The sequence below is a fragment of the Petaurus breviceps genome, unplaced genomic scaffold (assembly GCF_028583685.1).
Source record: "Petaurus breviceps papuanus isolate PSGF00001 unplaced genomic scaffold, PetGlider_PUasm1.0 175, whole genome shotgun sequence".
Lineage (NCBI taxonomy): Eukaryota > Metazoa > Chordata > Mammalia > Diprotodontia > Petauridae > Petaurus > Petaurus breviceps.
The window spans coordinates 52,367,158-52,389,773 of NW_027185764.1; the positions used below are offsets into that span (position 1 = coordinate 52,367,158).

General features: G+C 38.0%; 1 long non-coding RNA gene across 1 annotated transcript; it reads left to right on the forward strand.

The window, feature by feature from the left end:
- The first annotated feature begins 163 nt into the window (after positions 1–163).
- LOC138159128 (uncharacterized) lies at positions 164–21,980 on the forward strand. The gene is made up of 3 exons (XR_011167816.1): positions 164–306; positions 1,517–1,594; positions 21,265–21,980. It is a non-coding gene; the product is annotated as an uncharacterized lncRNA (long non-coding RNA).
- The last annotated feature ends 636 nt before the right edge of the window (positions 21,981–22,616 follow it).

The window sequence follows — 22,616 nt, forward strand, 5'->3', positions numbered from 1 at the left end:
GAGGAGGAGGGATGGTGCAGAGGGGAAAACTGTCAAACTGAGAAAGAAGAAATTAGTGTTCCTGGAAAAGTTCATTGGCATCACACCACACTCATTGCTCTGCCCCACACCCAATCTGTTTTTAGGGCCACTATGAGAAAAAGTCAATTTGCTATGAGGATAATGATGATGGAGGACTGTATGAAGGATACTGCACTGTTTCATGAGACCTCTGAAAATTTTCCCTCTTCTAGTATTAACTTCCAGAGTTCAAAAAAGCCAACAGAACGTACTAGAGGAAAGTTTGACCTCAGGCAAAATGGCAAGGTAGGTACCTTGTCTTCAATGCCCATTATTCCCTTTTTGGGTCCTTGGTGACAAATGCTACTCACCTATTCACCTCCCTAGGGAATAAGTTTCTCACCATCCTCAAAGTGTAACTGTCCTTGGTTCTATCTCCTAAGAGTTCTTATAGTCTGCCTTCCCATGCCAAATATGTAACAGCAGCAGATTAATGTCCCTTCCACATCTATCACTTGCATATTAGCAATGACAACATGAAGACAATGCCTCAGTCATTGTTATTGAAACCAAAGAAGTGCTCAAACTGGTGGTAATTTCAATGTTGGCAACATGACAGGGGCAGTATATTTAGCTGTACAGACTATATAAAATCCCCAAATTATATCAGTTATGGTTCATAGTGAGTTCTCCTGGCCCATCAACTCTGGAAGAAACTCCCAAGTGGCTAATTATCTGCTACCTTTTGTTTGCTGTGCTGCAGGTACCAATAACTTTATGCCTTCAAGAGATGGAAGGACATCTCTTTAAGAGCACTTAGCTTCTACCTTCCCCTTAGCGCTTTTTATTGCAGGAAAGTTACCCCATCTAGTCTATTTGATTCCACAGACATTAATCCAACACCTAGGATGAGAAGCATATGTTATTGTTCATGCCCTCAAGTGAAATGCAAAACTGAATACAAAGTTCCAGATGTGGACTGGCCTGGGCAAAATTTGTTAATCTGAAACATTCAATCCTTGAAGAATTAAGAGTGTTACCTTGAGTTAATCACTTTCCCTCTTTGGACCCCAGTTCCTTGATGTATCAAATAAGGGAGTCACAGGATTGTAGATTTAAAGCTGGAAGGGCCCCAAGATGGGTGCAGGGGATGGGATGGGGTGGGGTTGGAAGTTGTGGGGGAGAGGGGTAACAGGGAGAGGCCCAGAGAGGGGGGCACTTGCACAGGTCACAAGAAGCAGCTTTTAAATCCAAATCCAGGGCTCTTTTCACTGGATAGAACTAGATGCTCTCCCAAACCCCATACACTTCTAAATCTTATCATCCTATGGTCCTGTAACTAAAGAATGTGAAGTCTTGGCATTTAAGAGCACTGATAAAAAACACTATGACCTTTTTGTAGGGCATCTGGTCTCATCGAACTCAGGCTCCTTGCTTTCATGGATTTAGTCTATTTCTCAGACTATTTAGAGTATTAAATTAAGTCAATTTCTTGGATATTTTATCTCCTCCCCAGGGCCAACCTAAGACAGCTGGAGCAGGGGCCATGGTCCTGGTCTGGGGATTCTACTCCAGCCATCTATCTGTGCAGTGAGTAAGTCACTTCCCCTACCTGGCTCTCTGGCATGTAAAGGGATTACTAAGGGGTTCTTCCCCTCTAATATCATGAACTGGTTTTTGAGTAGATGCAAAGTCAGCAAGAATTTGTTAAACCATGGCTGTATGACGGGCTCTCAGTTAGGGACTGAGGATAAACAAACAAAAATAAAAAGGGAACCTACCCTGGAGGGGTATACATTCTATTGGAGAGATGCAAAATGTACACAGAGAAGAAGATACAATATAAATACAATATCTTTTGGGAGCCACTAACAACTTGGGGAAATCAAGTAAGGCCTCTTCTAAGGAGGTGGTACTTGAGCTAAGACTTTAAGAAAGGTGGAGCCTGGCCTCAGACACTAATAAGCTGTTCGACCCTGGTCAAGTCACTTAACCTTGATTGCCTAGAAAAAAGCGATAAAAGAAAACTAGAGTTGCCAAGAGGTAGGGATAAGAAAGGAGAACATTCCCTGGATGAGGGACAACCTGTGCAAAGACATGAATGTGGGAGATGGAAAATCAGTAGACTAGCTTTAATGGAAAGTAGCATGCATGAGAGGGAATAATAGGAAACAGCCTAGAAAAATAGGCTGAAGCCAAATTGGGAAGGGCTTTAAATGCCAAACAAATGAGCTTGTACTTATCCTAGAGGCAACTGGGAGCCTCTGAGATTTTTTGAGCAGGGGTGTGACCTGGTCAGACCTGTACTTGAGGCTTATTGATTTGATATCTTTGTGGAAGGTAGACTAAGTGGAGAAATAACTGAGATTTAGCAAATGAGAGAGGATGGGGGGTGGGGGTAATGAGTGAGAAGGAAGAGGGAGAGATGACCACAGTATTGGAAACCTGGGTTACTGGAAGTAGTGATGTAACCTCAATAGAAACAGGAAGTTGTGAGGCAGAGTGGGTTTGGAGGAGATTGTAGAAGGGGAAAAAAACGAAGAGATTCCAGGACAGTCCTCTGAAAAGAGGTGTCAAATTCATTGCCCACAAGACTGGAATGCAGCTAGAGCAAGATTAAAATGTAATTGGAAAATGTTTAACAAATAAATAAAAATAAAATACAGGTAGATAATGTTAATTTGTGGTTTTATAAGGCAATATGTGGTCCACAGGGAACCATTTCTATTTGAATTTGATACCACACAGCTCTGGAGTACACCCATACCTAATAAGGAGGATACAGGTGATGATTCTGCAAAGGAAAAGTTAGAAAGAGCCATCAGAGAATAGGAAGAAAATAAGGAGAACTGTATGTGGCAAAAAAAAAAAAAAGCAGGAAGGAAGGAGTATCCAGAACAGAGTGGTTAATAAAATCAAACACTAAGGAGAATCAGTAGTAGTACTAATGATGAGGTTTGGGGTTTAGGGGTGCTCAGGACCCCAAAATGCCCACATGCCGGGTCCTGCCAAATGAATTCGACTCAAGCCTTCTTTCAGTCAAAGTAAAGCAAAGTTTATTAAAGATTCACCATAATGGGTAGACTCTTAAGGAGCCTAAGTATTTGTGATGCTTGTATTGACATACACTGAGTCTAAGCTAAATTGAATCCGAGTCCCGTCATGGAGGCAAGAAGGATATTTTATACAGAAAGACAGTGGGAGGCATCTAGGGGTAGTCTAGTAGTCTGGAAGGAAGGGTCTAGGGAGGGTCTTGAGGAAGAGTCTAGAGAGGATCTTGATGGGACTGAGGTCAGACTCCAGGAATGGGATTAAGGGTGGGAAATAGCTGAAGGCTACCTGGAAATGATAGACAATGGAGGGCGAGGCTAGATTAAGGATAACAGATTTAGGTATAGATATTTTAACAGGATCAAACTTGGGAAGTAGCTGGACAATGAAGGGCTAGGGTAGGTTAAGAGTAACAAAGATTTGGGCCTAGGGATAATGGAAGACTTTTGGCCTCTGGGGAACACCAGATCAAGTGGGAAGATTCAAGGGGTTCAAGAGTTCCCAGAGCCTATACCCCATCAGTAGTAGTGGTAGTGGTAGTGGTAGTGGTAGTAGTAGTAGTAGTAGTAGTGGTAGTAGTAGTTAGTATCAGCAGTAGGGAGGAGGAGGAAGAGGAGGAGTTCTCATTTATATAGTACTTTGAGGTTTGCAAAGTATTTTAAAAATATTATTTTATTTCATCCTCATAACAATCCTGGGATGTGGGTGCTATTATCATTCCCATTTTACAAATGAGGAAACTGAGGCACATAGAGATTAAGTAAATTGCCCAGGGTCACACAGCTACAAAATATCTGAGGCAGGACTAGAACTCAGGTCTTCCTCACTCCAAGTCCAGCACTCTATACACGATATCACCTAGTTACCTGAAGCTTGAAGACTAAGAAAAGGATATTATGGTTAATAGTAAAGAAACAAACCATCGCTTAATTTTGAAAGAACAGCTTCAGTGAATAGTGAGATTGAAAATAAGAGTGCAAGGCTTTGAGAAGTGAGCAGGAAGTGAAAAAAAGTAGAAGCAATGAGTGTAGAGAGCTTTTTGTAGAATGCTGTGGGCAAGAATCTTGGTGAGAAATTAGTTAATCCTGCACTAAGTTGATGTGTGTTAGTGGAGAAAAGGGGTTAGATGTGAGAAATGTTGTGGAGGTTGAAACAGCAAGATTTGAGGACTGATTGGCTATATGGGGTGAGGGAAAGTGGGGAGTCCAGGATAACACTGATATAAATAAATAAACCTAAATAAGCAAAAATGAAAAGATTTTGAGGATTGAGAATTAGAGGGGAAATAAACTAGAAAGAAAAACTATAGAAATTATAAATAAAAGAAAGGGCTGGTTCTCTGAAAAGACATATTAATAAACCATTAGCCAATTTGATTAAGAACAAGAAATAAAAACTAATGAACAAAATTAAAAATCACAACAAAATCAGAATAAAAAGATTATCAGAATCTACCATGCACAATTATATGCAAACTAAGAACATAGAAGAAATAGAATACCTTCAAAAATATAAAATGCCCAAACAGAAAATCAAATAGAAATCTTAAATAATCCAGTTTTAGAAAAAGAAATAGAACTGGCTATAAACTACCTACAAGAGGGGAAAAAAAAAACAAACCTCCTGATCTTGAAAGATTTGCAAGAGAATCTCATCAAACTTTTAAAGAACAATTAGTATCCATACTAGAGAAATTATTCTAAACAAAGATCAAGAAATCATTTCCTTTAATGAGACAAATATAGTTCTAATACCTAAACAATGTATGGGTAAAACACAGAAAGGGTCATTAACAAATATTGATTCAAAAATTTTAAAATTCTGCTAAGTAAATTACAATGATTCGTCCAAAAAATAATTCATTATGACCAAATTAGATTTATGCCAGAGATGCAAAGATAACTCAACATTTGGAAAGCAATAAATATAATTTTTTGTTGTTCAGTCATTTTAGTCATGTCTGATTCTCTGTGAAACCACATTGGAGTTTACTTGGCAAAGATACTGCAGTGGTTTGCCATTTCCCTCTCCAGCTCATTTTACAGATGAGGAAACCGTGACTTGTTCAGGTTCACACAGCTATTAAGTGCCCGAGGCCAGATTTGAACTCAGGAAGAGGAGCCTTCCTGACTCTAGTCAGATACTCAATTCATTGTGCTCCCTAGTTGTACCTAAATATAATTAACCACATTATAAATAAAAGCATCCAAAGCCAGATGATTATCTCAGTAGATGCAAAAAAAGAAAAAGCCTTCCACAATTTATGATACTCATTTCTCCTAGAGATTCTATGAAGTAGAGTCATACAGTAACCTTTTTAATATCATAAAGTATCTAAAGCCAAATCATATGCAATGGGGGTACAGCAGAAGCTTTTCCAGTAAAAATAGGAGTAAAATAAGGATATAATAAATACCTACTCTCTCCCTTATTGTTAGATTAGTCCTGGAAATGCTAACAATGACAGTAAGACGAGAAAGAAATTTAAGGTAAATTAAAAAGAAAGAAATTAATAGGTAAAGAGGAACTAAAGCTGCCTTCCTATTTGATGATGACAAGATTTACTTAGAAAATCCTAGATAATCAGCAAATATACTACTAGAGACTATTAGTAACATCTGCAAAATTGCAGACTCCAAAATAAAACCCTCAAAAGTCAATAGCATTTCTCTACAATAACGAAATTCAAGAGGCAACAATAGAAAGGCAAATTCCATTCCACATAATTACAAATACATAAAATTTGGGAGTTTTCACCAAAAATACTTATATATATTCAACTGAAAAGTATTCCTTTAAAAAAAGGACAGTTCTCAGGGTGGCTAGATGGCACAGTGAATAGAGCACTGGCCATGGAGTCAAGAGGACCTGAGTTCAAATTGGGCTAAGACCCTTGACACACTTACTAGCTGCATGACTTTGGGCAAGTCATTTAACCCCAATTGCCCTCCAAAAAGCAAAAACAAACAAACAAAAAGGATAGTTCTCAAAATAATAACCATATATGAAAGAATGTTCCAAATTACTAATAATAAGAGAAATACATATCAAAACACCCTGAAGTTTCACTTCACATCTTGCAAATTGGCAAAGATGACAAAAGATGGAAATAATTGGTGTTGCAGGGGATATAAGAAGATAAACACCCTACTGAATTGTCAGTGGAGCTATGAACTGATACCAAACATTACAGAAAGCAATTTGGAATTATGCAAATAAAGTATCTAAAATATCCATGCCCTTTCACATAGTTTCCACTACTAAGCTTATACTCCAAGTTATCGTTGTTGTTGATCCTTCATTCTCAAAAAGGACTAATGATACCATGAGGATAATGTCTTGCCTTGCATGGGAATCAAAGCCTTATTCTCTCCTCTAGAGTCAGTGGAGTCCATTGTGGCAAGGCAAAAGTCAAGAGGACCAGCGATGGCCCAGAATGCAATGGATGACCTTGGACCTTTCTAAATTAAGCTCTTTCCCAGGTCTGGTTTGTTTGAGGCAATGCCCATTCAAGGACTAGGGCCAGGTAAGAGTTGAGACAAAAGATGGCCTTGTTTACCATCACAAAAGTATCAGTTTGGGAGGGAAAAAACCTTAGGGTTTCTATATAGAACAGAAAATAATTGCTACTTACACTCATTCTAAGTCATCAAAACCTAAATAATGAGCAACAGAAGTATGGACTGGGAGTTATTACTGGCCATTCAATGAAAGCCAAAGTGATTCGGGTTTAAAGATCCAGTCAAGTAGCAAGTAGCTCTATTTGAATAACAACGGGCTTTTTAAAAGCCTGTTTTCTCAGAGCTATTTTTCAAGAAATCATAAATGCAAACTGTGAAGGGCAAAAAGGAAATTTCCCAGCTCATTGTTAACAAAACAAAAATAAATAAATAATACATTTTAAAATAAATCTAGCCCTAACCCCAAAATATCTTATAAAATATAAGCAACCTAAAATTATATTCCTATGAAAAGAGCACCAACATGTAAGTGTATGGCACCCCAAGTAGAGAGAGGGAATACATGTATCGAGGGAAGGCAAAGACATGGATGAAGAAGTGATGAGGGATGGCTCCCTCTAGGTTCAGCAGGAACTCTGGTCTTATCTAAGACCAGAAAACCTGCAATAGCGTCTGGAAAGAATTCAAGGTCTCAGGCTGAATTAGAGTGAGAGTTGTAGAAGTTTATTGTTACGCTTCTGTGAGAAGCGGGCAAGAGTCCTTTAGGACTGCAAGTGAGAGGGATACAGGCTTTTACTTTTAAAGGATAGGGCTGCCATTGTCAGGGCTGATGGGATGGAGGGAAGGGACCTCAGTGCATAGATAAAGGTTAGAGCTGACTGAGAGGAACTTGCCTCACGTCTCCTAGATAATTTAGATGAGATTTGGGCCAGACGGAGGAGACATGAAGAGATTAAGTAAGAACAAAGGAGTCACAAATTGTTGCCTAGGCAGAGTATGGATAGGGGGAAGGGGCAGAGTTTGAGGCTGGGAAAGGGATTTTACAGATTACAATTTTACAATACAAATTGCAGTTACAATTGTGCAAACTGGTTTTACAAATTGATTTAGACCCCAGGTACCCCATTAGAAGGAGGAGAAAAAGGAGCAGAAGAAAGAGAAGACGACAAATCTGAGTAGGACACTGATAAGAAATTTCTCATACACTTCAAAATAATTTTAGCATTACTTTTTGTAATAGAAAAGAAGAGGAAACAAAGAGTAATGGTAAAGAAGTAAAAGAGTAAGAAAACCAAAAAATAAATATGGGAAGGTACCCCCACTTAATACCTCTGCAGAGGTGAGACCTCCATGGATGTGGTACATTGCACAAATTTTCAGAGCTTTTAACATATTAACCATTTTTCTTATTTATTCTCTTTTTTCTTTAAAACATTATTTGTTATATGGGATGGCTCTCTAGGAAGAAGAAAAGGGAAGAAAATATTGGTGATGTTTTGTTTTCTTTTTAAACATCAATATAAATGTGTTTAAAACCAACCTGTAACACAATTTTGGTACAAGTAGAGAGCTCACTTCACCAAGGAATAGTAAAGGCTGACAGAAGGTATCACTGAAAGTGGTTTATCTTCAAATGAATCCCATAATATTTCAAGAATGAAATCAAAGAACCCTCCTTGGCAAACATCCTTATGAACTTAAACATCTTTATGTTGATAGTGAAGCATTAACCAACTGACTGCCATGCAGATTTGTTTACAGAAGTGGACAAGTTTATGATGACTATTCAACACTGTCATTGCCACTAGAAATTATGGATAGGTTGTCCTTAATGAGATAACTTGCTGAGCAATAAGAAATATACAAGGAAATACTAAAAACTAAAATATATCACCAAGATGCATAAATTTAGCACCTACCACATACTCATCAAGACATGACCTTGTGACCAGAATTATATCTCAGAAAGAAGCTTACTTTTTTCTCAAGCTTATATGAAAACTAATTTTCATGCTATAAATACAGACCTCAAAGTATCTATAAGAATTCAATAAGCTATCTGGAACCAAAACATCATCACTGTTACCCAGAGTTGCCCCAAATATCATGTAGATCCGTAAAATAATTGATTAAAATTTGCATATTTTAGGGGCAGCCGGGTGGCTCAGCAAGTAAGAGCACCGGCCCCAGTGTCGAGATGACCTGGGGATCAAATCTGGGCTCAGATACTTAGCACCACACCCAGAAATAACTGGCCGTGTAACCTCGAGCAAGTTACTTAACCCCAATTGCTTTAAAAAAAAATTTTGCATATTTTAATAGATGTTATTATAAAAAATGATCATGGTTTCTAAGCTGAGTATAATGAAGTTTTCTGAAATACTGAAACCTAGAATAAGAAAACAAAATCATGTTGGCCAGGATAAAGTATAACATATAATCTTGCTATTCTCTGTGCTTCGTGAATTATCCTGAAGGTACATTCAGTAAGCCTACTGAGGATGAGTTTATATCCCAATATTTTTATTCATTACAAAAACTAGTTATTTCATCATCTATGTCCATACACCATTTTTTGAAAGTCTGTAGACCATTAAACATAAATAATTGAGGATAGTCACTTATCCCAAGATTGTTTCTATCTGAATTCCAAAGAGAAAAATAAGGACAAGATTTTTTTTTTTTTTTTAAGCAATTGGGGTTAAGTAACTTGCTCAAGGTTACATGGCCAGGTGTTTCTGGGTGGGTGCTAAGTGTCTGAGCCCAGATTTGATCTCCAGGTCTTCTCAACACTGGAGCCGGTGCTCTTACTCACTGTGCTACCTGGCCGCCCCTATAAGGACAAGATTAATAACAATAATAATAATAATAGTTATAAGAACAGGCAAATTCACATTTTTTCTATCACTTTAAAATTTATTAAACATTTTCCTCCCAACTACCCTGTGAAGTAGACAGTGTAAATATTATTATTACCTTTTTACATATGAGAAAATTGAGGCTCAGAGAAATTATGTAACTTGTTTATGGGCCACATATACAGTAGAACAGACACTTCAATTTGTATATTATTATTGAGACCACATTCAGATTTATGAATTATTCAGAATTATGCTGATATAGTTGCTGTTGGTGCTGTGAATATTGCATTGGTGCTACATTTGGCAATGAGTATGGGGCCCAGCAAGAAGCAGTGGGGTTTGGAACTATTTCCAACCGATCTCACTATGGCTGCCAGTCTCATTGTATCTCACTGCTATCTAGCATCCACCATAACACCTGGCCAGCCTTAACCTGCTGGTGTTCTAGGTCCCTGCATTTCTGCCACAGTTTTCTAGGATCTATCATAACTCCTCCTTTGCTGTACCTAGCTCATGCTACCACAGCACCATCAGTGGGTGAGGATGGGAGGGGTGATAGGATGGAGGAGAGGCAGTTTGTGGGTTTCCTTGCTCCCCTGAGAATACCTAATCTCTCTATGGAGCCTCTCTACTCTCAGCCACATGGAGGGCATTTAACCTCTCCATTCCTAGCCTATCTGAAAGTAATGGAGTAGAATGGTCACTTGGTGGTCTTTCTTCCCATGAAGCCTACAAAAATGAAACAAACAAAACCCACAGCAAAAAAACGCTGGAGATAAGGCCCAACTATGAATTTGGATGTGAATTTCCACCCTACCTCCAGCCTCATGCCCAGGTGATTCTTATAAAAACCCATTACACAGATGGCCTTCCTTTTGCTCGTAGCTTTACACTTTGCTAACACAACTTCTGCCTTAAATATAGCAGTGGTGAACAGGTTTGTTCTGTCTCCTATTTGCCTCCCCTCCCCACCCCCACCTCCTAAAATACTGATTTATTGAATAAATGGTCTTTTCAATATAAACATTCCCTCTCTGTTCTAGGCTATTGTGACCAAAAGGATCTAAAATTCTCTTTTTTACCTCTAAGACCACACAACCAGAGGCCTGGCTGTAAAAAACAGAAACAAAAATAAACCCTTTGTAATAAAATTCTCTTCTCGGGGGATAGATCCTCCTCAATTGCCTCCTCCCAAGGACAGTCCCAATAAATTTCCTCATCCACATTAGCAAATGCCTGTGGTTAACAGTGTTTGTAAATACAAAGTAAATGTTTAAAACAAAGGTAAGCGTTTCCCTGTGTCCGGAGGAGAAGGCTTCAGGTAAGAGAGAGTTCCAGAAGAAAAAGGAGAGACTGAATTACCACGTGGGGAGGAGGAGCTGGTTTTCAGAAACATAGCTTTGCTTCTGACCCTCTTTGTTCCAGATGCAATATGGCCTCCTTCCTGGAGTTCTGACGGGTCTCACTGTGGCAGTTGTCCTCAATCCTGCTTCCACTCTCTTGACTTCCACATGATTTTCTTTCAGTTCCCCTTTTCTGCAGCCATCATATTTCTATTGCTCTCACCAGGAGCTGGGTTCCTCCTTGAGTGTGGTTTCTGTCTGGATCTTCTCAAGCTGATTCAATGCTTAACTTGTCAGGTGTAGCTCTTTAAAGCCCTCCATAAGCACTTCTAACTCCATCAGGAAAAGGGGTTAAAATTTGGAAAGATTTAACAGAGTGGTAATACTTTATCATTTAATATACTCACAGGGCAGCTAGGTGACCCAGGGCACAGAGGGCTGGCCCTGGTATTGAGAAGATCTGAGGTCAAATCTGGCCTCATACACTTATTTGCTGTGTAGCTTTGGGCAAGTCACAAACATTTTTTTGTCCTGGTTTCATCATCTGTAAAATAGGGATGATAATAATAGCACCTACCTCCCAGGGTTAGTATGGGGATCCAGTTGAAGTAATCACTATAAAGCACATAGCACAGTGTCTGCCTGGCACACAGTTAAGTGCTATATAAATTAACTATTGTTATTATTTCTGATTATATCTTGAGAAATCAACTGGTCAGGAATCAGCTGTCTCCCTTATATATGTAAGACAACCAGCATGGCCACCATGTCTATTCTCTTGGCTATGTCTTGCGTCTGAGTCTTGCTTTCCTCATCTGTAAAATGGAGCTAATAATACTATCTCATAAACTTATTGTGGGAAAAAGGCATTGTAAAACTGAAATGCTGTAATAAAAGGCAAGGCTATCTGCTAGGAATGGAAGGACAAAGGTTGAAAGTTGGGGAGTTTGAGGACAATGAGAGAAATCAGAATGACCACTGTTAGGAGTACATTCCTTAGGGAATCTTCAAGAGAAGAATTTCAGGGTTGTTAAGCCACATTGAGTGACTAGCTGAAGAAGATGAGTGGTGCTGGATTTAGAGTCAGGAGACTTGCTTGCTACTTATGAGCTTTGTTATCTTTGGCAAATCATGAGATCTCTTGGTCCTCATTAAAAATAGGCGGTTGGTTCAGTTTGTCTCTAAGATTTAGGACAATTTTTCATTATTAAGCAGTAATGATACATATGATTCCATTATTTCCTTCAGTCTAGGGGCAAGAATTGAGAAAAACATGACACTAGTATTGATGGAAGGATAAGGGTCTAGAATTGGTGAAGACGATGCTTAAATAGGTGCCCCTTGGATGGAATTACTTGAATGTAATCATTATGAAATGTGCTATTGGGGATGCTAGCTTTGGCTTTGTTCAACTGCCTTCTCTTTTGGAGACCATTTAAACTTCCTAATTAAAAAAAAAAAAGATGGTATTTTCAATTCCAAGATGATTTGTTAACTTAAATGCTAATTTAACCATTAACAGAAGCCTTGAAGAGACAAATCACATAGACAAGCCAAATAAGTTAGTTTCTGATTACTGCTAACTAGTCATTTGACCTTGGGCAAATCCCTTTATCTTAGTCTCACTTCCACCTCTGTAAAATGAGAAGGTTGAATTAGATTATCTCTAAGGTCCCTTCCTGCTCCACTGGGCCATGATTCCAACTAAACACAAGGAAATGTCTATTGACTACTAAAAGACAACCTTGTCCGGAATGAATAAGGTTCTTTCTTCACAAAAAGAGCAAAAATGCTCTATGATTTAGAGAAGGAAATGCAGAAAGATAAATACTATCCAACCCACTGGGAAATTCAGGCCAATGGGAGGTAAACTAATTATACTTTCTAATATAACCAGGGCACTTAGAATCCCCATACTTAGCAATCATAGCTCATCACTTGTCTAAAAGGTGCAAAATTTTTGAGTTATTATTTTTCCTTTCCTTTCTTTATATTGCCTTTTGACTGTCAGCCCCCACACAGTGAGTTGAAGAATGGGGGTAATCAGTTGGATAGTTCATTCTGAATAACCTACTGAGGAAAAATCAGAATGAATTATTGTTATTATTTAATGGGAAGAAATTTGAATTTTTAAAAAATAATTATTCCACAAAGTGTAAGTTCAGTGTGTATTTGTGGATGTGAAAGTAGTTTGTTAGGAGTCAGACTTTCCACTCATTTTAGGGAGACAGAACAATTGAGTTTGATCTTTAACTGTGTCCCCCAAATGAATGTGTTATAGAAGGTCATAATAGAGGCAACCAGGTGTTATGACTAGAGTCCTGGCCTAGGAGTCAAGAAAACCTGGGTTCAAGTGCCTATTCTGACCCTAAGCAATTTGCCCAATTTCTCAAACTCCCTGATTTCTCGATAAGACTACAAGGTACAGAATAATTAGTGGCCTACATTGGTGGAGGGAATTATCTCATACAAATGAAATTACAGGTCTGATCAAAGTAGAAAAGAAAGTACAAAACAGAAATTACTTTCTCCCTCCATTTTAAAAGATATTCTTATAAGAAGACTATAAATTTAAATATTGGTTTTTGAGATAGTCATGTAGTCAGCAGATGTCACTGTAGAGCAAAGTTTCCTCCAATATTCCTTAAAAAAAAATCTTCCTCTCCACAGGAAAGGGTCAAGGAGCTGATTTTTTCCAGACCTCACCTATCTCTTCCCACTGGGTGACCACAGTCATGAACTTCCCTTTGATTCTTACCCCTATCTTGCCCCTCACTGGGAGGTCAGAGGCTAAGTGAAGCCTCTTAGGTCTAAGACACCTTACTCTAGTTACAACAATAGTTCTTATTTAACCAAGGGGAGAAGCAGTCCTGGACCATGTGGACTTCATTCTCTAAGAGTTTATAAATAAAAGTTACTAACAACAAAAAAAGATCCTCTCACACTCTCAGTTCTAGAGGTCCCAGATAAGAAGAAACTTGAACATTTTGGATAGACATTTACATCTTTGACCAGGTTATACTCTGAGTATTCCATCTAGACTCTGCCATCCTCCGGTTTGCCACCTCCATCATGGAATTAACGTACAGACATGGTGAACAAAGCAATTATGATGGTTCATGGATATTTTGACACCCATATCAAAAAATTGAAATAGCTCAAAGAAATAGTGAAGGAAAATCATATGGTATTGTCTGTCCACCATAAGTGCAAGCTTTTTTTTTTTTAATGGTAGAGATTAAAGTTTTTCACATCTTTTCCTCAGTTCTTAAAGAGACTGCTATAACCAATAGTTTCAGTCTAAGTGCTTTGTTCTGCTAGAACCCAACCTACTATACTTAGTCTCTAGTCATGGAACCACACTGCAAAATGCTTGTAGGAACTCAATCTATTGCTGTCTTCTCTCCATCCCATCTCAGATCAACAAGGTCAAAATTCCCAATTTGACCACAATATACCCTCCCCACTCCAAAACTCATAACAGTTCCAATTTCTTTCAGGTTTAGGAGAGAACTGCCTGGTGAGGACTGCATTTCCCAGTGTTCCCAGTTAGGGTTTCAGACTTTTGCCTTACCTGTGGTGAAGTCTGAATCCTTGGTGTTACAGTCAAACTATACCTAGGTTTAATTTTTTTTTCAACTTGTGGGTTTCTCATATGGTTACATAAGCAACTACCTCAAAAGCAAGGACATGAAGATGTTATGTTTATCAGAAAATTTTTGAGTCATTATTTTCCCCTTCCTTTCTTTGTAAGACCTTTATGGATGGAAAAGGTATTATTATTGGTACTGTTACTAAAATAATTACAATGTATGATACAGAGAACACAGGCTATTATTTCTTTTAAAGGTTTCATTTAATTTTTCATTTGCTTAAAACACAATAACTGCCCTCAGAATTTATTCTTGGGGCATACTATCCAACTAGATGTTTAAAAATCTCTAATTAAATAAAAATGTACATCTGCCCATCTCAAGCAGAAAGGTGGAGCAGTAGCTAGAGTTCCCTGCTCGGAGTCAGGAAGACCTGAGTTCAAATTTGAACTCAGACACTTGCTAGCTGTGTGACCCTAAACAAGTCACTTAACCTCTGTCTCACTTTTCTCAACTATAAAATGAGGATAATAACAGCACTTGCCTCATGAGGTTGTTGTGAGAAACAAATAAGATAAAGAACTTAGCATGGTCACATAGTTACAGGTACTTAATTAGTGCTTGTTTTCTTTCCCTTCCCACTCTGGTTCATTTCCCAGAAATGGCAAGGTGATTTACAATATTTCACTGCATAAATGTGGCAGATTTTATGCCAAATTTTTTTGCAAAAAAGTGGTGTGAAACCATTATGTAAAGCTTTTTTAAAAATGTGCTGGTATTACTTAAAAATCATTTATTACTAAACTGTCTTTGGTGCAAGATTATGATGCACAGAATACTTATTAATATATGTTAAAATTGGGAATATATGTTAAAATAGCAAATCTTACCATATCACATGACTTATACATGGCAGCTTCGACTGCCTGCCCATTTCCCTTGCACCTACTGGCTCTTCATTGGGTTGAGTGACAATCCATCAGTACTGCAGCACTCTAAACAAATTATGTATGTCAGCTTTTGGAAATATATTGACAATGTGTGTGGGCTGAGAATTCTAGGCTCTTCCAGGTTCTAGATGAATAAGAGAATCCTAGGTATTAGATGCATAAGAGATAAATCTAGAATTAGATTTGTAAGAGATTAATGCATTTTCATATGCTACTGGTGAATACATTGCTGCTCTGTTTACCTTTTAAGCAGCACGTCAAATAGAATCATACCATGCGACGATTAAGCAATGAAAAGTTATAAACCAATTTTTGGACTGGAAAAAAAAACAGGGTTCAACAATTATGCAGCGGTAACAATTATTAGGTAAAATACGGTATTAGATATTGCTTTAAGTTTTTCTTTGCTGCTTTTAAGATAGCTGCAGATAAATTTCTCCTAATTTTATTTGAATGAATGAAAAAGCATTTATTAAGCACTTACTATGCCCAAAGATTGCATCTTCCTAGTTTTAAAGTTCTAAGTGCCTGGGAATACAAACAGAAAAGCAAGATAGTCCTGTTCTCAAGGAGTTCACATTCAAAGAGAGAGAATCAACACATATGGAAGGTTTCAGTTCCAAGTCAGATGTAGAGGCCCAGTGGTCCTTTTAGGGTTCACTGTCAAGGCAGATAGCAATGCATCTTTCTTGGTGTCATAAAACCATATTTCTTGAACTTTTTGACTGTGCCAAAGACTATGGTGATTGAGAACTTTCTTTTCAATTTTTTCCAGCAGCTGTGGCTTCTGAGGATGCAAAAATAACTAAGTAATTACCTCAGCCTTCTACTTCACTTTAGATATGGAGTTTTACCTAATTTTGGTAGAAGCAAATTTTCCCCATAATAATAAATCCCAGTCTTCTTTGAAGACTTGATTTTGACCGCAAGTTAGGTGTTGTTTTATTCATATAATTATAATGTTCCTTTCTTCCTGCTAGATTAAAATACATTTAATGGAAACATTCAATCTTTCATGACACCATCAAGGAAAGCCTTAGTGTAGAGAAAAGACTTACCTTTTTTATGCATGGCTTTATAAAGCACATATAAAATACTCATTAATTATTTTGCTACAATTACATAGTTGTTTTGAGGCCAAAATTCCATCTGTTAATCAAGCTAAAAAGGACACTAGGGCTTTCCCAGCAGCCACCAACAGCGAGCAATTTCCTTGGAAGTAGATAAGGCTTTCTGGCTGTATATTTAGTGTTCATTCAAATCTCACTTTCCTATAGGTTTTATCATATCAGAGAAAACAGAGGAAATAATCAGAGAGGACAAGTTTATGAGCCTGTATAGCAAAGACCTTGAAATCATGAGGGCAGCCCTTTAGTCAGGATGATGAGAAATACAGGAAAGAAGCTTGATACTTTGAGATACCCTGCTCGTCGGCAAATTGCCCTCTAGGCTCCAAAAGTACTTAATTGTTGGCATAAGGTATCATAGGACTATTGATTTTCAAGCAAAGTTGGCAGATGACTTTGATGGATTTTATAAAATCACATGCAGAACTCTTGGTAGAAAAAGGTGAAGTACCTAATAACAGTTCACAGTTACATGAACAATTCTTTTTTGTTGTAGTTCTTCTTAGTGTGAGGGCATAGAGGGTGGGGCTGGTGGGAGAGGAGGGGGAGGTAGAATGGCTAATCTTTGACCAACATCCTGAACCTAGCCTAGAAAGCCCATAAAGTTATCACAAGGAGTTAATGAGGTGTGGCACCCTTCCAAAGGTTCCTATACTTGGTAAATCCTTTATGGAGTAATCTCACTGTTTTAGTAAACAAATTAACCACATGTAGCTCTGGGAATCTGAAAACAGGTGGAAGATTAAAGAGGAAGGAATTTATACTCCAGAGGTATTGGTCATGTCTCTTTGAACTGGATAGAGTTATTCTACAATTAGGAGATTAGACCTAGGAGGGAGCAGAAACACACACACACACACACACACACACACACCAGACAAAATGGCATGTTAGAAAGACAACAACTTCAATTGGGAAGAGTCTTTAAAGAATAGGACCCATGGCAACAAAGATGACTGCCAGTTGTTGAGAGGAAAAGATCCTGGAAAATCAATGAAACAATCTACCCAGCAGAGATACATACTCTGCCACATGGGAGCTGTGTAAAGACACTACAGTAGAACAAATTTCTAGGCCCTGTAGTTGTGAATTGCCTTTGTTGTGTATATATCCTGCATATGCTGCCATTATATTTTAAGTTGGTGCTCACTTTCCATGGATATTGTGTATATTTGTGTGAGACTATAACCAAGATAACTGGGAGAGGGATATTTTGCAGCTACTATTCTTATTATACCAATTAATTAAATGTTTTTGCTAAGAACTAGTTATATCTATTGACTGACTGTTAATAGGAAGTGCACCAGCAATATAAAATGTTAGTTAGCAGTGGGTAAACAAAGAGTATTTACTCTAGAACCTAAATGTAATAGCCCATCACTACTAGGGACCTAACTCATGAGTGAAAGTGCAAGTTGGAAGAAGATCCCCAGAAGGGGTGCTATGTTTGTATATTAGAATTCATTTGCTGATGAATTACAAAATTCATAATTTTTACAAATTGAAAAGAGAAACAACGTATGACCTACTGTTATATTTTTGCTTTATTCAATTCATTCAGAAAACCAATTATCAAACAACTACCACATAAAAAGCACTGTTAGGGATTATCAATAACAGAAATCATTAAAACACAGACATATTGTACTTCAAAAAAGCAAACTTTGGCAAGAGCTAGCCCTAGCCAAATTATTCAAATAGAGGGGTGGACTCATTCCTACCACTCCTTTTCAGGAATCCCCTCCCCTTCTTCATTAATCCTTATTTTACATTTCCTTCAAACCTTAATATAGGATTTGCTTCCTCCAAAAAGCCTCCCCTGTTTCTAATCTTACTTTGTGCTGCTCATTTTAAAATTTTTGGATAAGTTTATGAAGAACTAATGAACTATGGGAACTCCAAAAGAATTAGAGGACATCGCCCTTACCCTTAATGAGCCTCTAGTCTAGCTGAGAAGACAAAGAGGCATGGTGAAATCAGATAATTGTTACTAATTAAGATACACGTAAGGGCACAGTAGTCTATGATATAGACCATAATTAAGTACTGAGGAAATTCAGAGAAAAATGAATGGTACAAAATGGGGCTAGAAGCAGGGAAGGCTTTTTGGAGGAAGTAAACCCTAAATTGAGGTTTGAAGGAAATATAAAATAAAGCTTAGTAAGAAACGGGAAGGGGATTCAAGCAGAATAGTGCTGGGAATGAGCCCCCTCCTCTATTTGAATAATTTGGTCAGTTAACAATTTTGTCCAACAGGAGCTTTGTCAGGGCTCAAGCTTGGGAATCCAGGAACTCCACCACCCATACCTAGAGCTGAAAAGGACATACAAAACAGACCAAATCTCCAAGCCTGGTTCTTGGGGTCATATGGCCTAAAAGAAGGTAGGGAAAGAGCCCTTTCCCCCACCCATGGTTCATGGTGCTGTAGGTTATTCCCTAGACCTATCAGAATCCTAGGAGTTTTCAAGAAGTATCATGTTCCAGTTGAAAAATCAATGGAAAGAGACTGTTCTCACCCACGTGGTAGCAAGCATAGGTTATTTTCTCTGAGAAGCACATGCATATTATTTGCCAGATGAGATGTCTCCATCATAGATAATGTGGGCAAAGCTCAGTTATACAAAAAATATTATAACATTACCCAGAGTACTAATGTACATTTTATCCCAGTTATACAGTATTTAGACTGCAAAGTAAAGGGGGAAGGAAGTAATAGTCTGATCCAATAAGAACACTGTCAGCTAAAATACTTAAACACTTAGGGCTTTGTAGTAGATTCTTTTTGTCCTGAATTGTCTAGCTAATTGTTCCAATCCTCTTTTGCATTTGTAGCTATAATTAATAGAGCAAGATTTCAAAATACTAAGAAAATGCTTCATTTGTTCTAATGATGGGAAAATATCATAACCCTAGTGGATCACATCTAAAATAGAAAATCATCCTCTTCGAATTCCCTCTGCTATTAACTTGTGTGGCCAATCCTAGGCAAAACACTTAGAACTTTCATGCTTCATGTTTCTCAAATTAAAAATAATTAGAATCAGCTTAGAAAAAGATGAAGTAGACCAAGTCTTGAGCCTTTTGTGCCCTCAGGCCTCTGTTTTCTGTTCCTTTTATTTGCTTTATATTGTTTCCTAGACTGCTCCCATCCTCTGTGCTAGTTAACTAATGCTCTCCTGCCTATCAAAACACAGTCTGGGAAAGGACCTGGTGTTAGCCCTTAGCCCATCCTGTGGCTTACTTGTTTTATAACAGAATATAAAAATTTAGGCCAAATAAATTATTATCTAATTACAGAACATCAGTATTTGTGAGATACAATTCATAGACCTTGCAATAAGCAAGTATTATGTCTAGCTCCACCACATTAAGTGGGGCAATCAGTTCTCCCCATCTTCATGATATTCTCAGTTGTAAAAACACTGCACTTGCCTTAAAATGGAAATAACACTACACAGGTACTTACCATGTCTTTGGTTCTACTTTTATTTACTGACAGCTACAAGGATACACATACCACAGATGTTCAGGTCTAATCAAGGTAAAACATGGCTGGTGTTGGCTCTCAGTGTATGCCGATTCAGTTTCTTAGGTCTTGGATCTCTAGGGCCAGTGTAGATGCATTCCAACATATAACAACGATATCCATTAACAAAGGCAGCACCAATGTAATTGTTCACCTCTATTACTCCACAATCCCTTTTGGGGAGGTCTTTCTCAATTTCAGGGGGAGTTATGCATTGTAGTAGATAGAGTGCTAGGTCTGGAGTCAAGAAAACTCATCTCCATGATTTCAAATCCAGTGTCAAGATATTTGGAGACAAGGGGCGGCTAGGTGGTACAATGAGAAAAGCGCTGGCCCCAGAGTCAGGAGGAACGGGCCTCAGACACTTAACACCCACACAAAAAAGAAAACTAGCCGTGTAACCCTGGGCAAGTTACTTAACACCAATTGCCCTCCAAAAAAAGGCAAAAGAGATATTTGGAGACACCTGTTTCCCAGAGCTGAGGCCCAGCAAGCAAGCTGTGCTCTGAGCTTGGCATAACAATAATCCTTTGTGTTCTGAATGATCTCGCCCTCTAGCAAAGTGTATTGCTTTGACCAGCATCAGGTGTTCACTGAGGGATTTATGATTTTTAATATTAATCAATAGTTGTTTAGATTTGTTATTTCCCAGGGACCTGAGAGTCATTGTGCTGCAGCCTAAAGCCGTCCATCAAAATCTCCTGATATGCTAACAATTCCTGAATTCCTGTGTTTGTGCAACCAAATTATACATTGTACTCCTATTCCTGCCATGCTAACTCTGTTTCTGTACCTCACTGAATAATCTCAAGGCTCAACAACCCTGAAGATTTAAGACGATCAATATTGCCACAGGACCTAGGAATGTCTACATTGTCCGCACATAAGCCTGCCATGGGAACTGCCAAAAATGATTGTGTTGTGGTCCAATCCACTTGTGTTTTGTTTTATGTATATAAGACCTACCATTGCCCCAGCATGTTAAGCCCTCCTTGGGAGGAAAGGGGGAGGGGGCTTCTGCTTGCATGCATTTTCCTCACTCTGAAATTAATTAAGCTTCTGTTTAATCCCTGACATACCTGCCTCTGGCTTGATCTGTTTGACTGTGGACATTCCCAGGTTAGAAGCTGTTTCTGGTCTGGTTGACATTGACAACAGCTGCAGACACTTAGTGGATGTGTGACCCTGAGCAAGTCACTTAACCCTGCTTGCCTCAGTATACTTATCTGTAAAAAGCTAGAGAGCTAGACAAGGAAATGGCACACCACTCCGATATCTTTGGTAAGAAAACCCTAAATGGGGTCACAAAGAGTTGGATTCAACTGATTCTCAATTTCACTTCTCTTTTTTAGATTTTTGCCATGCTTTAATTGGTAAATAGACAAAGAACTATTTCCATTCTCCACTTCTAAAATTTCACTTGGGAAATAAGTGGAACCAGAACATTATACACAGCAACAGTAATATTGTGTGATGGTCAACTGTGAATGACAGCCATTCTGACAATACAATGACACAAAACAAGTCTGAAGGACTTATGGTAAAAAATGCCACCATCTCCAGGGAAAGAACTGATGGAGTGTCAATGCAAATCAAAGCATACTTTTTCTTTATTTTTCTTGGGGGGTTTTTGTCTGTTTTCTTTCACAACATGATTAACATGGAAATATGTCTTGCATGACTGCACATGTATAACCTATATTAAATTGCTTGCCTTCTCAATAAGGAGGGGACAGCAAAGGGAGGGAATATGGAACTAAAGTATTTTTTAAAAACAAATGTTAAAAATTTTTACATGTAATTGGGGGAAAAATGAAATGTTAAATCAGAATGAGCTAGGTTCAAATCCCATCACTGTCATTTATTGTCTATGTGACCCTAGTCATGTCTCATAACCTCTAAAAAATTTTTTTAGATTAAATAAATAAATAAAGATTTTACTTTGGGTTTTGTTGACCTTTTGACTAGTTATATCCCCACTTATAAGATAGTCCTTTGGCAAACAGCACAGGCCTATGTGACCTCGACAAAACTTCATCTCTATTATGTAAGATCGGTATTTTTTTTAAGATACATATAAAGAATATTCCCAAGGAAGCCAAGATTTTGCCAAAGTATTTCTCCTATATGTCATCATTTTACTGAGGAGAGGTAGGTTAGCATCCAAATGGGACTTTTTCCTTTGTGATTCCATCAGGAACACAAAAACTTTCTTAAACAGCAGGTTGATTGTAATATTTATACAAATATTTATAGAAGTCCTAAAATTAAACTTCTTGAACAGGGGTACCCAATTCTACTTATAAATAAGCTATTCAAACCTTCCATGATGGAAGGCTGATGTAAAAAAATAGCCTTTGGGCTTTATTCTGACATCCCAATAAAGTCAGGCAGCAGAAAACTGGCAGGAGAATTATTTAAGGGGAGCAGGTCACCCTTCTGTCATTACTGAAATCATTCATTGAGCTAATCACTGAATCTGCTCACTAATAAAACCAACCTTAGAGAAATGCTGTTAATCTTCTTCACAAATAAAATCTTGATTCACCAATATTCTTGGGTCTGGAAAAAACTAGCATTGCTCAAAAATATTACCACAAGGTCTCAAACACTTCATATCAAGGTTACAAACACATTTCTCTTCCAAATTCATAGATAGATAGATAGATAGATAGATAGATAGATAGATAGATAGATAGATAGA